The sequence below is a fragment of the Choloepus didactylus genome, chromosome 1 (assembly GCF_015220235.1).
Source record: "Choloepus didactylus isolate mChoDid1 chromosome 1, mChoDid1.pri, whole genome shotgun sequence".
NCBI classification, from domain to species: domain Eukaryota; kingdom Metazoa; phylum Chordata; class Mammalia; order Pilosa; family Megalonychidae; genus Choloepus; species Choloepus didactylus.
In genome coordinates, this window is record NC_051307.1 from 10103294 (window position 1) to 10124848 (window position 21555).

Below are 21555 nucleotides of genomic sequence, written 5' to 3' on the forward strand. Positions count from 1 at the left end.
TTGAGGAAATCCCAGGATGGAATGCACAATGTGACAGATTTTGTAATAATAAATGTATTACAAAGAATGAAACAACCTCATTGACGGGAGGTAGGGAGAGAAGGTGCTGACCTAAATAACTTAGCAAATGAGTAGAGTCTATAAGACTAAAGGCAAAAGAATGGTATGTAAGCACTGCACTCTAGTTGATAATGTTGTCTTGCGTGGGGTATTGATGAACAATTCCATGTACATTGGAACTGAACAATTAAATAAATGGATGGTGGAAACCATGCTTCTCACTATTGGAGTGTTAGGTTACAGAAAAGCAAGAGGACAAAGCTAAATTGATCCATGTGGTAATGGATTAGAGTTGGAGACATCAGTATGAACTCATGTTTTGCTTCATGTAGTTAGAGATGATTACATATAGAAATATGTATAGATATGTGTTTATATTCAAGTTGGTATACATATATTTCCTTGCTCTGTTATCTGAGCAGGCCTAGAAGCAATGACACCCCAGTAGTAACAAGCAACACCTAGCACCCAGATCTTGGTTTCTAATACCATCCTCTAATAACAGGAACAAGGGGTCCATGGAGAAATGGATGCAAGAAATATAAGAGATGAGTATCTTTTGTCAGAAATTAAGGAACTGTCTTCCCTATAAGACCTTCCATAATAGGATTTTTTAAAATTGCAATTAAAGGTGTATATTTCAAAAATACTTTCTCAGAAATAAATAAAACAAATATGCAAAAAAATAAGCAAGGGTACAAATTAAACATCATCCATATAATTGACCTAATTTACTTTATTTAAACACTCTGCCTAACAATGGCAGTTCAAACATTCTTTTCCAGTATACATGGAACATTCAATATAGACATGTCTAGTGCCATAAAACAAGGATCAACACATTTTAAAAGACTGCTATCATACAAAGTATGTACTCAGACACACAGAATTTAACTTGAAATCACTAAAAAGGATATCTAAAATATCTACAAATATTTGGAAATTAAACAGCACATTTCTAAGAAACCCATGAGTCAGAAAAGAAATCACAAAGAAAATCAGAAATACTTTGAAGGGAATTGTAATAAAAACATAATACATCAAAATATGTGAGATACTGCTAAAGCCATGTTCAGAGAGAAATAAGTCTATTTTAAAGGGAAAAAGTCTAATGTCAATTATCTAAGTTTCAACCTCAAGAAGGTAGATAAGAAGAGGAAAGTAAAAACAAAATAAACAGAATAAAGGAAATAAAGAGTGGTAATCGATAAAACAGAAAAAGGACAAACAATAGGAAGAATAAGTGAAAACAAAAGCTGCTTAATTGATAAATCTTTAGCTAGACTGATGAAGAAAAGGCAGAAGACACAAATTACCAATGTATGGATTAAAAGAGGAGACATAACTATGGAACCTACAGACAGTAAAAAGTTAAGAGAATATAATAAACAACTTTGTCAACAAATATGACAACTTAGAGGAAATGAACAAATTCCTTGAGAGACACAAATTACCAAAACTGACACTAAATAAAAAATCAAATATAGATATGAATTGAATTTGTCATTAAAAACCACCTCACAAGGCCCAGATGGTTTCACTAGCAAATTCCATTGAATAGAAAAAGAGTAACCTTATGCAACTCTTTCAGAAATGGAGTAGGAGGAAACACTTCCCTACTAATTTTATGACAAAGGCAAGATGAGAAAAGAAAACCACTGACCGATATCCCTCAAAAGGACAGATCCAAAAATCCTTTTACAAATATATTAACGAAATAGAATTCAGGAAAACATAAAATGAGTCATACATCATGATCAATGGAGTTTATTCCAGGTTGCTTTTCCCCTTATACTGGAGTGGTAGGTTGAATTATGTACCCCAACAAACACATATTCTCAATCTTAATCCTTACCCCTGTGGATGAGAGCCCATTGTAAACAGGACCCTTGGAAGAGGTTATTTTCACCAACTGAAGTACAGTGGTCCTTAATCCAGATTACTGGAGTCTGTCACCAAAGTGAGAGAGGAGAGGACATTGCCTTGCATGAGACAGGGATACAAGCGAAGGAACTGCAACAATTGCAGCAAGCAAGCACCGGAAGTCTATCAACCCCCTGAAGGAAGCAAGCCTTTTAGCCTCTGAAACCATGAGACAACAAACTTCTTGGTTTAAGCCAACCTATTGTGTGGTATTTGTGAGAGTAGCTCTGCAAACTACAACAATTAGTAACAAGGCATTTCTATTCAACACTGTAAAGAAGCCCTCAGCCAATCCCTCAAGAACCTCTGAAACAGGGATGGCCCTTCGGAGATGTCCAGAATGAACACACAGGGGCCATTCTCTATCCCCACATCTCCCACAGGGATGGTGGCATAATGTTGAAGGAGGCAGGTCCCTTCAGCTGAGGCAGTGCCTGGGGAGGGTCTCAGAGGACAGCCAACAGCAGTCAACGTCCCGACAGGTAGGGGAGTGAGTGCTCAGTCACGAAGGGAGGATGTGAGGAGCATCAGCGCCAGGACTGCAGACAGCAGTTATGGAAGCTGGACATGTGCATGCTCCATGCCCTAGCATTTCCACTCCTTGGACACCAAAGACTTGTCCCAGAATGTTCAATACAGCATTATTTATAATCGTCCAAAAGTGGGAATTAACCAAGTGGGTTTCAACAATCAGATGGATTAATTAGTATAGTGCATGCATATAAGGAGATACTAAATAACAATGGAAAATAAACAACTGCTACACACATCATGGATGAATCTCACAGACTTAATATTGATTAAAAGAAGAGAAGACTCAAAATGAAGTCATTTGTATGAAATCATAAAAAAGACAAAATACTCAGAAGCCTGCATGGAGCTCACCTTTAGTTTATAGCAGATCCTGGGATGGTCACGAAGCGGCCCTCTTGGGGGCTTGTTATATTCTAATTCCTGATTTAGGTAGGAATTACATGGTGTTTCACTCTGTAAAACTTCATTAAGCTTTTTTTGGGGGGGCGGGGTACAATTTTATTTGTAATCTCATGCTTCAAAGTTTACTATGTAAACTTGTCTTTACAAGATCAGTATTAGACTTCGAGCAAGATTATGTCATCTGAATTTATTTGGAGAAATACAGTTTAGCAGTTCTTACAAATATTGAAGAGCTACAAAGTTAGAAATTAGGGCATTTACAATAGTTCTTAATCTAAACTGCCCCCCTCACTTTTTAAACTTAACATTGGATTAATTATTGTTTAACATTTATCCTTAAGATAGGTTAAACATGTTACTATCTTGCGTAAGTGGTCCTGGGTTGCACTTACAGCAAAATAAAATACACTGGCATCATACAATAAACTACTAGTATCAAAGGTTGCAAAAATTGGTGAGAGTCAAAATGGATCTTTAAGGCTGGAGGGACCCTTTAATACTCATCTTTGGGCTGAAAAAAGAACAGTCCTATAGTGCATTTCACATCTCTTAAAAATAGGAAGTGTTTTAGTAGCTTAAATCTTTTCAATTACAATATAAAACTTCTTACACTAGGATTTACTTTGAAAAATAGTTCACAACCATACCAATTATAACATACATACACTGGCACTTTTAGCACAAAGGCAAACTTTAAAATTAATCTGAACCTTTAAAATTAGGCTATAGTATAAAAAAACAGTCCATGGTCTTACATTCAGCAAATTCATACCAAAACATTTTATTTTTGTGGGATAAAGGCCAACAAAATTTTACATATGCTACAAGTTGTATACACTTATTTACATGGCTCTTTCTTCCTTAGGTACATAAAACTTTCACATTATATAATTCCCCACTTAATGCCAACCTCTACAGGGATCATTTGAGGCTAGATCACTGTCAATAGCTTGTGCAGTGTTAGAATACAAAAAACGTGTTTTGAAAGCTACTCAGTGACTACCAAATACCATTCCTATTAAAAATGGTTTTGGAATATGTACTGGCAGTTACCTACCCACTGTGTGTAGCAAGGCCATCGGGATGTGCCGTGCCTCATTCTAATAAGCCCCTATTGCCCTTTCCATATGAACCACTGTAAAACTTATTAAATGTACTTAACTATTCATTAAGGAAAATTCACATTTTCTGTTGGCAGTGCATCAGGCTGTTGGAATATTACTTGCTCAGATGTTCATAGGACATTCAACTTTCAAATGTTCACCTAGTTCTCATTCACTCTATGTCTTAGCTAGATGTTTGTAACCTGATTCACTAGCTTTCAACAAGTAATTCTACTGACCCATGAATGATAATTTTAAATTAGTAGTTTCCCCCAACAAGCATTAAAAAAGATTTTGTCATCCTCCAAATCTAAACTTGAATGGTTTCACTTGAGTTGTTCAATTAAGAATAGTTAAGTTCAATCATTAACAATTTAGTTATTTTAAGTAGCACTGACACTACCATTACCTCAACGTGTCCACAATACATAAAATAAATGAGATGAAGTCTAATCATATTTTCTACATTAGCAGTTTTATACAAATAGAGTAATTTCCTAATAAATTTGTTCCAGACCAACTGACTAGTCTTAAATGTGATGCCTAAATTTAAACATTAATATTTTCTTATTTTATACCTGTACTTTAAGTAAGGTTTTAAGCTGAAACGTCATTACTCCCTTTTCAGAAGGATTAAAGGGAACAGGAACCCAGTGGCTGGGTGGTTTAGGAAGAGCACTTGGTGATGGCGGCTCACTAAATTTGGCTCCAGCATAGTCTCTGACTAGTTTGAGACTTAAAAAGTAAGCCGGAACTTGAACACCTAGAGTTCCAATTTTGATTATTTGAAAAATGTACTTTGTTCTTGCCCCCATTTTGCATGGCCTGCCAGGCAGCTGCTGCTGAGTTGTAACCATGTCGTCTTTCCTTCTTCTTATGAACAATCTTCATCTGGGAATTCTGGTCCTTGGTCTTCTGTCTATTAAGCTGTTGTTGGTCCTTACTAACATTTCTAGATTGGGAAACTGGAATGTTATACCTTTCTCCTCCACCCATCTTCAGGTTCTCTGTCATCTTCCAGTCTGCTTCTCAGATTGCAGGATTTCCACTACTCCTCCTCTTCCTTGCTGCCAAGCCCAGGATAATAGGTGTTGCTTTCTGACAGATCCTTTCCTTTGTCTGAATACAGAAGTTTTCACAGGCAGATCTGCTGAGTACAGCCTAGGAGCTCAGGCCAACATCTGAGTGTCCTCAGCACACAAGTTTGAGAGAAGTCCTAGTGACTTCGAGCTCCAAACTGCGACAGCAGTGGAACCTATTCGACATTGAAGCCTCCCTCCCCTTCAAGGGAGAGATGAGGCACGGAACGAACAAAGCCCAAGAGCACAGACGAACCACCTGCTGATCACCCCAGCATCTGCCGACCCAACCCACTTCATTAAGCTTTACATTTATGATCTATAAGATAAGCCCACAGACTGGGAGAAGATATTTGCAAAGCATAGAATTGGAAAAAAAAAAAAAAAAGTATTTGTACCGATAATTTATGAAGAACTCTTGCACGTTGATAAGAAAAAACAAATAACTAAATAGAAAAAATAAAGAACGAAAGACATGAATAGGCCATTCACACAAGAGAAAAATAGAAGTCCAAGAAAACATATGAAAAAAATGCTTGATATAAGTACTAATTAGGAAATACACATTAAAACACATGAAATATCACTTTATGGCCATCAGATTGGAATATATTGAAATTTGAACAATTTCAGTAACAGTGCAGATAAGGAGCAACAAGACCTCTTACACACAGGTATTTGAAGGGCACAATATCTCTGGAGAGAAAATTAGCAGCATCTATCAAAGTTAAAAATGAACTTGCTCTTAGACCCAGCAGTTCCTCTTCTTAGTAAATACTATAGAGAAACTCTTGCAAAAATTCCATAGGAAAAAGAGAACAAGAGCATTTATTGTAATATTGTGTATAATATAAAAAATAGATATGCTATGACATCAATAAAACAAATTTTGGAAACATGTAAAACCATGGACTTACACATGGATAGTCGTAGACTTTGGAAATGCCATTAAAGGTAAACACAAAATTCAAGATGATGGTCACCTCTGAGGTGACAGAGAACAGAAATGGATCATAGAAGGAAATACCACGGGCTTTGACAATTGTGCCAGTTTGGATGTATTATGTCCCCCAAAACACCATTATCTTTGGTGCAATCTTGTGGAGGCAGCTGTATTGGTGTTGATTAGGTTGGAACCTTGTGATTGAGTGTTTCCATGGAGATGTGACTCACTGGACTGTGAGTGACACCTTTGATTGGGGTATGACCTCATGATTGAATGCTCCCATGGAGGTGTGGCTCCACCCATTCAGCGTCGATCATTATTGGATCACTGGAGTACTTTAAGAAGAGCCACACAGGCCCAGACGCTGCTGCAGCCTAGAAAGCCATTTTGAAACCAGAACTCTGGAGCAGACCCCAGCCATGTGCCTTCCCAGCTAACAGAGGTTTTCCGGACACCATTGGCCATCCTCCAGTGAAGGTACCTGATTGCTGATGTCTTACCTTCAACACTTTATGGCCTTAAGACTGTAAGTGTGTAATCAAATAAATCCCTTTATAAAAGCCAATCCATTTCTGGTGTTTTGCATAATGGCAGCAATAGCAAACCAGAACAACAATGTATATTGTTTTGCTTCTTTACAAAATAGGAAGCAACGATAACAAAATGTTAGCACTTACACGAGCTGGGTGGTAGGTGTGATGTTTGTTATAACTTTTCTGTATGTTTGAAATATTTCCTGTTTTAAGAAATTACTCTTTCTTTCTCTTTCCAGCAGAACTTTCTCGTATCAGCCCCCACCCTTGCCACAGGCACGCATGCACGCACTACACCCCCTGCCAGTTCCACACCTTGTGCTTGATACTGCCCAGGCTCTGTAAACGGAGAGAAAAGGATGAGTCGATGGTAGTTCTTCAGGCTTGTGTCCAACAGAAGGCAATATGAAGTGTCTTCTCATCTCTCTTTGAAATGGGCTACCTCCTACTGACCACTAGGTGGGACACCAGCTTGCCAGTTGCCAAAAAAATACCATAATATAGAATTCTTGAAACCCTGTTTCTGCAGAGAGGACTATCTCAGAAGGCTGTTGGTGGAACAGCTTAGTGGTATACTTACCGAGTTTGGAAGCAGTCCCTTTTTGAACTATGATGATGACATTTATTTTAGAGAGGAGAGAGTAATGTGTTTCTCATTTGTGTAAATTTAAACATATATTCAATTAACTGGGTTTTCTTTGGTTCATATTACTTTTTATGGCTAACTATGGGCCAGGAAAAAGAAGAGGAGAAATGGAAAATAGCATTTATTGGTATCCATTATGCGCCAGGAAACACATTACAACTTTGTTTTCCTCCATTTATCCTTTGAAATAATTATGACAAGGATTCTTAGGAGATTGTGGGGCATGATAATCTCCTCAAATCCCCCCCATCATAAAGAGATCAATCAACTAGTGTATCAAAATCAAAGACCACAGACTTTGACAACAACACTGCACAACAAGGCATCCCAACAAATGTCACAATATGAATGTATGAGCTAAACCACCAACAGCTCCAAGACCTGTGTGGTATTAGGATCTGTGTAGGAAGAAACAGAGGAAGTCAGCTGGGATTCTGACAGCCCAGAGTACAAGAAAACCACAGAGGACCCGTTTGAGAATGGCAGACTGAGAGAAGGGTCTATCAGATCCAATTCATGGGTAATTGCATTCTGGCAATACTGGAGCTGTCTGGGACTTATAAAGCACTCAAAACTTACACTCTGAAGCTACTTTCAAGACAAACTCCCCAAAGAGGAGAACAGGAACAAAAGGTGCAGAGAGAAGAGATGGTTCATTAAAAAAGTGGGGATGGAAATCTCAGATCTCAAAAACTATATTTTTTTTATCACTTTTCAAAAACAGCAGAAAAGGGAGTGCTATCTACAGCCACGAAGCTAGAAAACCTACCTTGGCCTACACTTCACTCCTAAAAAACACAAAAACTTATTTCACATTAAAAAAAAAAAAAGAGCAATAGAAAATGATCATGTCCAATTCCAATATAAAGTTATTATAAGAGAAAAGAGAATAAGAACACAATGCTGTCCCTGCAGACAATGAGAGCATGACAGAAATATATACCAACAAAACAGATGAAAATGGAACCTAATATTTGAAATGAGGTAAAACGAATAAAGAGAATGATAGATGTTATTCAAATGTGACAAATTATAATTAGAAATGCTCAGATATATAAGTTATGAAAAGACAGGTAGCAGAACTCAGAACAGAATTAGAAATACAAGGAGTAAGTTCATAAGTAAAATCTAAATTAGAAGGGACATAAAAGCTAATAAACAAAAGAAATAGTCTCTTTAAAGAAACATAAAATATAAAGAGGATATTTTATAACATCAAAAAGAAAGGAAGAGTTTCTGCTCTTGTTAAGATGTAAAATACCACAAAGACCACCACTTCATCATATCAATGAGAAAACACTACATAAACTTAAAAATTGTACTTTTCCTTAAAGCCATTGAAGAGCTGTAGATTCACAGAAGTCCAAAAACACTAAATTCCTGAAGGGATGCACTCATCTTAGGTAAGCCCAAATCAGTGGCCCTTCCATTCCAGGGGCAAGTTGCCAAGTGAGAGAATGTGGGAGGGCAGAAAAGCAAGTCTGCACAGGCAGAGAAAATTGTAAGGAATAAGGAGAAGCTGAGCATTTAACAGCTGACATGCAGGCTGGAATCTGGAGGAGTCCTAAACACAGAGCTGGGCTTCCCTGACTGCTGACTTTCCCACACAGAGATTTTGCTGAGTAAAAATGGTAGCCAGGAAGTTGGGAGAGGACAGAGGGAAACAGAAATTCTATCGAGTCATGGTGCTTAGATCTCACAGGGCTTGCTGGAGGGAGAGTCATCTCACACTCAAGACATCTGAAATCACAGGTGAACCAAAATTAGTGGTAACCCCAGCCCTAATTCACCTCAACTAGCGATTACATTGAGAGTAATATTAGAGTCCATTCCAAGATACCTGACACACAAAAGGGCAAGCACTTCCTGGAGAAATTATTTCTTTTAGTCTTCACTACTTTCTCATACAAAGTGTAGCATTCAGTTTAAAAAAAAAAAAAAAAAAACTACCAGACAGGTGAATAAGCTGGTAATGAGACCCACAATCAAAAGAAAAAAAAAGAGTCAACAGTACCATAGATCACTTAGAATTGTTTTCAGTAAAGACTTTAATTAATATAGAAATGTTAACACTGTTAGAGGGAGATATGGACAAAGTGGGTGAAAAGCAGAAAAATGAAAAATAAAAAATAACCAAAATGAAAACTATAGAACTTAAAAAATACAGTTTCAAAATAAAGAATTCAGTAGATGGACTCAATAGCAGACTGAACAAAAGAAAGAATCAGTGAGCTTGAAAATGTCAGTAGAAAGCCAGAAAATTGAAGAATAGAGAGAAAAAATCATATGAAACAAAAGCAGATGGCGAGAGAAAAGTGAGACAATATCCAGTGGTCTAACATACATGTGATTGAAGTCCCAGAGAAGAAAAGGGAGAGAATGGGGTAGAATAAATATTTGGAGAGATATTAACTGAATTTCTTGCCCAAAACTGATGAATGACATCAACACAGGGGTCCAAGATTTGTACTGCTGTCTATTCACTTGAACTTCCCTGCTATCACATTCCTCTCATGCCTGGTGGAATCTGAGTGGCTGCAGAAATTTTGAGACTCTGGCTAAGAGAGGTTTGAGTTTGGGTTTAGTTTGAATTTAATAGGATAAATGTATGTGGTTCGCAATCACCTGAACCAATCAACTGCTAGCTATTTTGGTATAGGAATGACTCTCAGGAATACTTCACCTGCCTACTTTGCCAACTCACCTGGCTTGAAACTCAATAATCACAATACATATGCCATAAGCAGTTAATTCTTTCACTCTCATAGGAGAAAAAACTGCTTGCACAGGACCTAAAGTTGTTGAAAACCTTGATATTATGTAACAATTATGTTTTTCATTTCAGGTTCATTCATTGATGGACTTTTTAAGCACACAGGTTGACTGGATTTTTCTTTGAAGAATCTAATTATGAAGGGATTCCATTATAAATCTGTTCAAGCCTTGCAACATGGATATAATATTATAAAGACTCTAATAGATGTATTTAAAGACTCAGAAGAGAAACCCAAAGACAATAGAGATGCCCAAAAAAAAGTATTTAAAAAGTTTAACTACAATTTGAAAAGATGATTTGGATTGTGTCAATAAAACAAATGAGAAATTACAGACCTCTGTACCTTCTTTTTACACTTAAAAATTTGTTAAAGGGCTGAAAGAAATGTCACATAAAATTAACAGAATATTTACAAGCAATAAAGATGAATAATGAAACAACAGAAATTGTTCCAATATTGAAGAGAGAATTTTAACAACAGTTTAGCAGTAAATTATTAAAAGAAATAAATAAATTTCTAATAGAAGTAATAAGTAGATTCATTGATGATTTGTTATCCATTTAATGAAAAAAAGTGCATCGTAGGAGACATTGAAGTAAGATTTCAATTTCTTGCTTATTTGGTAACTGAACTCTCACACTGATAAAGATCATGTAAAGCTCATAATATGCCCCTACAGTGAGGACACTGATGATCATCTAGTAAAGGAGGGATGTCAATACAAAAATATTCAAGAACACTCACAAGAAAACTTGAAATGCCCCCAAAACTTAACGTTCACATGTGAAAGAAACTTGATAGAGATTTTCCCATTTTTCACAACAATCCTAAAACTCTACATGACATTACCAACAGCAAATAGTAAATCTAAAAAAAAAACTTTTTCTAGAAAAACTATGAATAATTAAATGATTACATGCTAGAGGAAAGACTGAATTATCCATCTATTCTCTCTAAAGGAAACTAATATTATAAAACTCTTGTCACATGAAGAGGAGATCAAAGAATAAGCAGCCAAAATTATATAGGGAAAAATGTGGTTCAGGTGGTTAATAAAATATTATGTTACTTTTCTGGATTTTTAATGTATACATTATTAATTTTTTTATTTTTGTATTGAGATTGTTCACATACCATACAATTATCCAAAGATCCAACGTGTAAAATCAATTGTCCATGGTACCATCATACAGCTGTGCATCCATCACCACAGTTAATTTTTTTTCAATTTTTAGAACATTTTCATTACTCCAGAAAAGAAGTAAAGACAAAAAAAGGAAACTCAAATCCTCCCATACCCCTAACCACACCTCCTTCATTACTGCTTCATAGTATTGGTATAGTACATTTGTTACTGTTGATTAAAGATTGTTAAAATACTACTAACTGTAGTATATAGTTTGCATAAGTATATGCCCCTCTGTTATTAACTTCTAGTTATAGTGTCATTCATTTGTTCTAGTTCATGAGAGAGATTTCTAATATTTGTACAGTTAATCACGGACATTGTCCATCACAAGATTCACTGTTTTATACATTCCCATCTTTTAACTTCCAACTTTACTTCTGGTGACATACGTAACTCTGAGCTTCCCCTTTCCACCACCTTCACACACCATTCAGCACTGTTAGTTATTCTCACAATGTGCTACCATCACCTCTGTCCATTTCCAAATGTTTAAGTTCACCCTAGTTGAACATTCTGCTCATAATAAGCAACCGCTCCCCATTATTTAGCCTCGTTCTATATCCTGATAACTTACGTTTCATGTCTGAGTTTACATATTATTATTAGTTCATATCAGTGAGACCCTGAAATATTTGTCCTGATGTGTCTGTCTTATTTCACTCAATATAGTGCTCTCAAGGTTTCTCCATCAACCCATTTTTTTTTAAAGACGATTTTGTTCACACACCATACATTCCATCCTAAGTAAACAATCGATGGTTCCCTGTATAGTCACATATTTATGTATTCACCACCATTGCTTCTATCTGTATAAGGACACCTCCATTTCTTCCACAAAGGAGGAGGAAGAGTCAAAGAAGGTAGACAGGAGAAAAAGAAAAAAAGAAAGAGAAAAAAACAAAAAAACATGACAGCTGGGAAGCAACAAAAGGAAAGATAGCATTAACCTAAAGTAGAACAGAGTCAGACAATATCACCAATGCCTAGAGTCCCATACCCTTCCTCTATATCCCCCTCTTATATGCATTCAGCTTTGATACATTGCCTATGTTATAGTAAAGGAAGCATAATACAATGTCTCTGTTAACTATAGTCTCTAGTTTGCATTCGTTGTATTTTTCCCCCAACCCCATCCCATTTTTAACACCTTGCAATGTTGACATTTATTTGTTCTACCTCATGTAAAAACATATTTGTACCCTTTATCACAATCGAGCACCCTAGGTGTCACTGAGTTATACAGTCCCAGTCTTTATCTTTCCTCTTTCCTCCTGGTGTCCCACATGCTCCTAACCTTCCTCTTTCAACCATATTCACAGTCATCTTTGTTCAGTGTATTTACATTGCTGTGCTACCATTACCCAAAATCATGTTCCAAACCTCTCATTCCTGTCTTTTCCTTTCTGTCTGCAGTGCTCCCTTTAGTGTTTCCTGTAGAGCAGGTATCTTGTTCGCAAACTCTGTCATTGTCTGTTTGTCAGAGAATATTTTAAGCTCTCCCTCATTTTTGAAGGACAGTTTTGCCAGATATAGAATTCTTGGTTGGTGGTTTTTCTCTTTCAGTATCTTAAATATATTACCCCACTTCCTTCTTGCCTCCATAGTTTCTATTGAGACATCCACACATAGTCTTATCAAGCTTCCTTGTACATGACAGATCACTTTCCTCTTGTGGTTTTCAGGATTCTCTCTCTATCTTGATGTTTGATAACCTGCTTATTAAGTGTCTTGGCATAAGCCTATTCAGATATATTCTGTTTGGGGTTCACTTCACTTCTTGGATCTGTAATTTTATGTCTTTCATAAGAGATGGGAAATTTTCATTGATTATTTCCTTTATTATTGCTTCTACCCCTTTTCCATTATCTTCTCTTTCTGAGACATCAATGACACGTACATTCCTGCATTTCGTTTTGTCCTTAAGTTCCCAGAGATGTTGCTCATATTTTTCCATTCTTTGTGTGTAGGCTTCAGGTGCCTTGTTCTCCCAGTTCCTGAGTGGTTTTCTTCCAACCTTTTGAGATCTACTGTTGTATGTCTCCATTGTGTCCTTCAACTTGTGTGTTGTGCCTTTCATTTCCATAGATTCTGCCAGTTGTTTTTTTGAACTTTCAATTTCTACCTCATGTATGCCCAGTGTTTTCATTATATGCTTCATCTCTTTTGCCATATCTTCCCTAAACTTTCTGAATTGATCCAGCACTAGTTGTTTAAATTCCCGTATCTTAGTTGAAGTGTAAGTTTGTTCCTTTGACTGGGCCATACTTCGTTTCCTCCTAGTGTAGGTTGTAGTTTCTGTTGTCTGGGTATCTGGCCTCCTTGGTTATCCCAATTCAGGTTTCCTAGACCAAACCAGCTGAGGTCTTGGAAGAAGGCAATAGTTTCAGGTCTCCCTGATGGTGTGCCTTAGAAGATTGGTGCACCAGTGAGGCCTCAAGTCACTGTGCGTTTCTGCCCAGCAGGTGGCACCTGTCAGCCTGTCACTCTCGACTGGTGTAAGGAGGTGTGGCCCATGGCTGGTTTTTCCCCCAGGCCCTGGGGTCTGGTTCTGAATGGAAGGCATGTAGTAGAGGCTTGGCACCACCTCGTCTCCTTTTAGGGAAGATATACCCCCTGAGGAGAAGTCATTTGCATTTGAATCATCTCTGACTCTGCTGTCTCCACCCTTGTCTGGGTCTGAGCACTGGGAATTGAAAATGACTGAGGCTTTCTCCACTGAGTTGAGAAAAGGACAGAAAGGACCCCCTACCGGTTCAGTCTGCAGCCCCTCTAAGTTGCACCAATCAGCCAGAGACAGCACCCAGCCCTCTGTGCTCCCCTCCCTCCCAGAGAGGTCCTCCAGCTCTCCAAGGTCAGTCGTCACCAAAAGCCTCTATCTGTTTTTGGGGATTCATAGCTTGCTAATTAAACCCCAGCTGGAGCTCAGCTTGAGCTATATTGCTTGCTCAGAGAGTCCTGCTCTCTAGCCCAGTGAGGCTTTGAGTTTTGCGATAGTGCTGCTCTCTAGCACTGCCAGCTTTGCAGTTCGGGCCATGAGGGAAGGGGGCTCCTGGCTCGGATCCGCAGTTTTTACTTACAGATTTTATGCTGCAATCTCAGGCATTCCTCCTAATTCAGGTTGGTGTGTGATGAGTGGACAGTCACATTTGTCCCCCCAAAGTTATTCCAGATTATTTACTATTTGTTCCTGGTTGTTTATTAGTTGTTCCGGGGGGAACTAACTAGCTTCCACTCCTCTCTATGCCACCATCTTCCTCCTCCTCTACATTATTAAATTTTTAATTTATGATGATTTTTCTCTTCTAAATAAATATTCACTTTCATACTTAACTCTATATTCATAATTTCATATTCTTTGTTATTAAAGACATCCCCTGAAGTGCTGTAAGCTTCAGGCCCACAAAACCTAGATTCACCTGCATATAAAGTTTTGGCCCAATCTCAGTACACATCAGCCATGGTGCCTAGTGACAATGGGGGTAGGTGGTGCAAGGACTTACCCTCAAAGTTGTTTTTAAATAAATCATTATCTCTTTTTGTTTGTTTGTGTGTTGCTTGTTTTGGTTTTTATGATTTGTCTCTTTCCCCTAAAAGAACAGTTCAAAAGTGGAGAATTTTCAATTTTCCTGAGGGTGTCAGGAATAATTAAGAGCCAGAGGGCAGGGCTTTGTGCAAAGCCACGTCCAATGATAAAAAGGATTTTAAAATGCAAATGTGTGGCCACAAGGTGAAATCAAGAATGGTATAAAATAACAGCACAAAACTGAGTTATTCTGTATAGAAGGAAAGCAAGTGACAGCATGGTGGGGGCAATGGTGTGGGGTAGGGGCTGTCAGGGACATCACCCCTTGCAGAACCAGTGTTGCCACCCCACCGTGAGGTCACTTCTGGACTCATTTATTTTTAATACTTTTAATGAAGGAAGCAGCAAAGCCATCTGTTTTGACAGCTGGGTCCACACACCAGAAAACCTCCTGAGGAGATAAGGAGATCTCCGTTTAATCCAAGTAGACAATTAATACAGAGAAAACCCGTGCCAGTCTTGCAGTAGATGCAACCATCTATTTTACCATGGAAAAGTGATAACTAAAATCTATAGAGTACTTACTCTGGGTCAGAAACTTTCTAGGTATGTTACAAATGTGCCATCAAATTTAATCCTTCCACAGACTTCAGAGGTAGATGCTAATGTTAAAAGCCTTCACTTCAATTCTCTCTCCTTTGCCAAAGCATTGGGTAAATGCTGGGGTAGCCTCTGCAAACGTCTTCCATGTTCTCCCAGGTTAAGTAATGTACTTTCTTGGCGGCTAACTCCAGCAGATCCAGAACCAAGAGACTAAAAGGAAAGTGCAAAGATAATGCCCCAGAGTGAGAAGGCAAGGATTCTAGCCTCAGATGTTTCCCTCACCTGCTTGGGCCTGCCATTCACTCCCTCACCTTCCTTTCACTATGAAACAAACAAGAATAATTACACAGCCTGCATTTATACAGCTCGAACAATGGGCCAGGCACCACTCTAAGTGCTTTAGCGACACAACTTTCTGAACCCTCACAAACCTAGCATCATCCCCAGTTTACAGATGGGGAAACTGAGGCACAGAGAGGTTAAGCAACTTGCCCATAGTGAGGATTCAAGGCTACAAGGCTGATTCTGGAGTCTTCACTCCCAACCACCATGCATATGCCTTTTGCCCCTGCAGGACCACTGCTGGGCCACTTGGGTCTAAATCAAAGTTTCCCAAGGTGTGGTTTCTGGACCAGTGGAATCAGCATTGCCTGGAGACTTGTAAGGAATGTGAATTCTCAGGCTCCACTGCATTCTACTGAAACAGAGACTCTGGGGGTATGGGAGTAGAGCCCAGCAATCTGTATTTAACAAGCCCCCCCTCAGTTTATTCTGATGCTTTTTGAAGTTTGAGGACCACTCTTCTAAATGGCCTTGAAGGTTCTTTCCAGGGCTGATCTAAGAAGAAGGGAAGAGGGCAAAGGGACAGAGAAGCAAGAGATAAAATAAGCAAGCAAAGGGAGAAATAGAGACTGTGGGGACATGTTTCTTAGTTAGACAAGCAGGTGTCTACCCTAATGTGGATGTTCTGTTCCAAGTAAAGAAGCCAAGGGGAGGGAGGCCCTTGGACAAGCAAGAGTCTGTGAGATTAGCCAGAGCAGAATCTACCAGGACACAGGAGCCAAGTACAGGAGGCATAAGCAACTGATGAAAACTGGCTAAATATCACCCCTTCTCAGCCGTACCTCTCTCATTGCTACTCTCACTGCCTTTGACTCCTTTCACCCCAGGATAAGGTTTTCAGTCACATTAATGAAAGCCCGGGTGGAAAGAATCCTGAGGACCATTTCACCTACCAAGACCACTTCTGAAGCAGAAAGTCACAGTTGTTCCACTACTAACCAGAAGGGGAGAAAGAGAGAACAAAAAATAAATGCTCCCTAAAAGAAACAAGCCAGGCTGCCCAAAGAAGGGGGTGACTACATCTCATGAGAGGTTCCAAAATTTGCCACTAGGGTGGAAGGACCCCAAAGTGTGGGAAGGTAATGGTCTGTGACGGGAACTTGCACCACTGGAGACAAAAGAGGAGGGGTCTCCCTTCCTCCCCCTGAAGTACAGTTCTGAGAAGGTGCATGTCCATATAGCCTCTCTGGAGAGGTTCTGCAGACCCAAGCAACCAGTGGGGCTTTCTGGTGGATCTGGGGCCAGATCAATAACACACCATCTTGTATTTGCTTTCCTTCCTTGCCAGCCTCCATCCCTTTATCCCTCTGGCTTCTCTGGCCTTTAATCAGCCCCCCACCTAATAAAGTGTTAGCTCATAATACCTGTTCTTCAATGTTAAACAGGGATGTTAAGAAAACTGACCTGAAAGTTTAGATATAATGTTGATCACATTTAGATGTAAAGTTTAGCCAAATTTCCAATCAGTTTTAGCCATGGAAAGTGTGATTATATATTCAGAAGACAGATCCTTTTTGTCTTCATGCCTCAGCTGAAGAGGGAAAATGAAATTCCTGGATGTGATAAAGGGCTTGAGAATAAAGGCCAGTATTCTAGAAAGGCAATAGTTACCACAGGATGACAATGACCAGGAAATATCTGAGCACATGAGGGTGAGTTGAATTAAAGATGAGCTCTACTGAATGATGAGCAAAGAGTTCTGCAAACTTGTAATGTAAGCTATATAAACCTAAGGTCCAAGTACAAGTTGAAATTAGGTCTAGCTTCCAATGACAGAAAATTGACAAAATCAACTTTTTCAGAACTCTAGAAATTAACCCAAGTCTTGATACAGTCCTAGGAGGTTTATTCAAGAAAAAAAAATGGCTGAATCTCAGTAAGAACTGTGAACTTTGTAATGTTTTAACTTGCCCCATTCCTATCTCCATCTTTCCAGCTACAAAGTACCCATGAAAATCTGAAACTCAGCAGTCACTGGAGGGGTCAGTAGGGGGTTGGAGCTCCCCAAGAAATCCCCTTTTCCCAGGGAACTGTCATTATCTAACCTGTCTGGAAGTTCCCTGGACATCTCAGTAACCACACATGACAAGTAACACTGACTTACAGAATTAGCTCAGGAAAATCAGTAAACAAACAGCAGCAACAACAAAGCCTGGGTAGGAGAAGGGGGGTGTGATTTCCAGAGTTGGCCACATTTTCTGATTTAAGTGCCCAGTTTTCAAATAAAAATTATGACACATATACAGAAACAGGAATGTATGGCCCTTCCACAGGAAAAAGAGGAGTCAATAGAAAATATCCATAAGGAAGCCCAGATGTTTTACTACACAAAGACATTAAATCAGCTATTATAAATATGTTCAAAGAACTAAAGGAAAATGATGTCTAAAAAACTAAAGGAAATCATGAGAACAATGTTTCACCAAATAGAGAATATCAATAGGAGATAAAATTATATATAAAAAAAGATCCAAATATAAATTCTGGGGTTGAAAAGTACAATAACTGAAATGAAAAATTCACTAGAGGATCTCAATAGCAGATTTGAAGATAGATCAATTGAGATTATCCAATCTGAGGAAAAGAAAGAACAAAGAATGGGAAAAAAAGAACAGAACCTCAGGGATCTGCGGGATACCATCAAGTGTACGATCATATACATAATGGGAGTCCCAGAAGGCAGGCCCTATGCCATAGGACATTTGCATCTACTGCTCCTATGCCTGAGTTATTTTTCCCTATGCATCAGCACAACTCACTCCTTTTCCTCTTCCAAGTCTCTGCTCAAATGTCACCCCAGTAATGAGGCCTTCCCTGACCACCCCATATAGACTAGCAACTCCCTACCACGCCTTGCCCCTACGAGCATCTCCTATATCCCTACCCATAGCCATCATCACTATCTGATAGTCTATACATCTACTTGTTTATTTGGTTGTGATCATCTCCCCCCACTGGAGGTAAGTTCCAGGAATGAGAGTTTGCCATTTGGTTCACTGCCATATTGTCAGTACCTGGCACAATCCTGGCACTTTATGGATCCTCAGCAAATATTTTTTAATGGATGAACTTTATCAGCCATAAAGAACTTCTATGTGCTTTGAGCCAATAAATTCACTCCAGGGAATTTAAGTGAATAATTCAAAAGAAGAGAAGAGTTCTATGAATGTAAATATTTGTTGCCATACAGATGTGTTTGTCACTTTTCTTCTTTTATCGGGGGTGTAGGGAAGGCTAGTAATGAAAATATCAGCATATGGAAATTAGAAATTTACAAAGGTTTCTTAGAAAATGATGTAAAAGCAGAATCTCGAAGGACGTGGTGGGTTTGGTTTGGCCGAAAGGACAAAGGCCCAGAAGGAGATCTTGGTGAATGAAACCCAAAGCAGGACACGAGACACCTGAGCCAGTGGGCACCTCACAGGGAGTGGAGTTTGGGGACCAGTGAAGAGCTGGGTGGTAAGGTTGGCTAGGACATCACTGAACAAACCTGAAATTCAGTCCAAACATGGCTGAGCTCTTCTCTCAAAAAATATTGGAGAAAACTGAAGTATTGTAAGTGTAATGTTTGCATCCTGCAAGAGCTGTTTTAAAATACCTGCAAATGTGTACAATATCAGCAATTTGCTCTTTCAGATCAGGAAAGTCATTCTGCAGCTCCTGGCAGATCTGTCAAACACACACCCACTTTGGTTTCTGACACAGCCAGGGCTCATCAGAAAGGGAGGGGTCTTCCCCTGGTGAACACCTCCACCCAGTTAAGGATCCCTTATCAGATAATTTGGGGGCTGTCATCATGTTTGCAACTCTGTCAGAAAAGATTTGAGAGTAATTTCAACAGAAAGAAAGAAAAGTAATTTTACTAGGTAAGAAAAGTCCTTAGACAGGAAAACTCTACAGGCAAAAATACTTGAGAACAATAATAACCTAACAAAGATCTCGTGGCATGGGCTAAATTAATCAAAGGACATTTGGGAGCCCTGCAGCCAATTATAAATGATTTAGGCACACGTGAATCTGAACAGCAGTTATGTGAACTTGAAGCAACAATTCATTCATTCAGTGAATCCTTATGGGGAGCTGTGACACACAGAGCACAAAGCAGTGGTCTTGAGGGTATTTAGTCTCTGTCCTCAGGAAGCCAACAGAGCACTGTCTCTGTGCCCAGCATGTGATAGAGACATAAAAGTAAGACAGGTCCAAAATCTATCTAAAACCCTTAGGGTGCTTTGTAATTCAGAATGTTCTGGATTTCATAAAGCGAAGATGCATAGACCTCACATTTCATAGCAGCCCCAGTGAGCTCTAGACCAGTAGTCTGTAATCAAATACGTTAGCAGTTCTGTAGCAAAACACTAAGTGGGATAAATAAAGACTATAAATAGCCTCAGTACAGGTCAGGGTTTTGCTCCAAATGAGTTTGTTTCAAAGTTATGAAAAACTTTCTGCTTTCAAAGATTTTTGGATTTTAGGATTACAGATAAAGAATGGTGGGTTATGAGAACATGCTCTGTTTCCGGAGAAACTTGAATCTATTGGAAAGAGAGAATGCATGTATTGTAGCAAGCAGAGTTGGAATCACTGGACTTCAAATGCCCAAGTCCACACAAGGAGGGATGGTTGCTACAGAGGGAAGATCAGGATCTGCTCAAGAAAGAGGCCGGACAGAGAGCAAGGAGAGGTCAGCCCTGGAAGAGGAGCTCCAACAGAGCAAGAAGCAAGTTTTCATGCAGTTTGCCCTAAGGTTCACAGATTCAACCTATTCTGACTCCCCACAAAATCATGCCTCGTTAGCATGCTACAGAGTTGGATTTAACTCCTCCGTGTGCTGAACTCCTAAGACCTACTTCTAGGTGGGTGTGAATCAGGAACACAGACCGCACCTGGGATCAAGCCACTCCTCAGCTCACACTGCTCCACCACCTGCCTGCCCCCCATGTGAATTACCCAGCAATCTACAACCTTGCTGGAGGAATGTTTTGTAAATATACTTTGGAACATGAAAATGGGACATTTTTTTCAAACACAGGAATATCTAAATGGGTTTGAAAACAATTACAGAAAGAATGCTAGGCTATTTAGTTTAAGTAACACTAGTAACAACAGTTAATACATACAGCACTCATTACTTGCTCCAAGCCTGGCACTGTTTAATCTCTTGGCAAGATTCATTAATCCTTCCAACAACCCCACAAGGCAGGTACTATTATCCTCCATTTTACAGATGAAGAAACTGAGGCAAGAGGTTAAATGATTTGGGTAGGGAGCTGGGTGTGAGGACTATGCCAGAATCTGTACCCTAGCAGTCTGACTCTGGAGTCCACACTATCAATTAAGACACTAAACCAAAAGAAAGGAGTCACGGAACAGAATTAGTCTCTGTGAAGGCAGAAGAGGGGGAAATCCTTCTCAGCCCTGATATTTGTTTCCTGGCCATTGGGAGACATAAACCTGCACCCTACATGATGAAACTAAAGGAACAAGCTTCTGAGGGTTTCTCTTGGTTCTTGGCCGGGCTCTCAGTGTCAACACTCAGGTATGTATCATCTATGGAAAGTGATTGCAGATGCTCTCTCCCAGCTCACAGCTGGAGAGGCCAGTGCCCTCAGCGTTACTGCTAGTGCTGCTGTGTACTGACCAGTACTGGGAGCTACTCTGGCCCATCACCATCATTTCTCAACTGTAATCCAACAAAGCTGGAGAGCACTCGCCCATGTGCTCAGCCTCACAGCAGCCCGTGGACCTGAGGGCCAAGCATCCCTCCACCATTTCTAAAAACCAGAGATTCTTCAAGGCAGACCCACAATGGAAGCCTCCTGCCCAGGCTGCATCAGTCTTCAGGGGTACGGGTTCCAGCTCCCACACTTTTCCAACACAGATCGGGTGTGGGGAAGG

General features: G+C 39.3%; 1 pseudogene; it reads right to left on the minus strand.

Annotated features, from left to right (window-relative positions):
* Positions 1-4594: 4594 nt before the first annotated feature.
* LOC119543054 lies at positions 4595-5299 on the minus strand (annotated as a pseudogene).
* Between the last annotated feature and the right edge of the window lie 16256 nt (positions 5300-21555).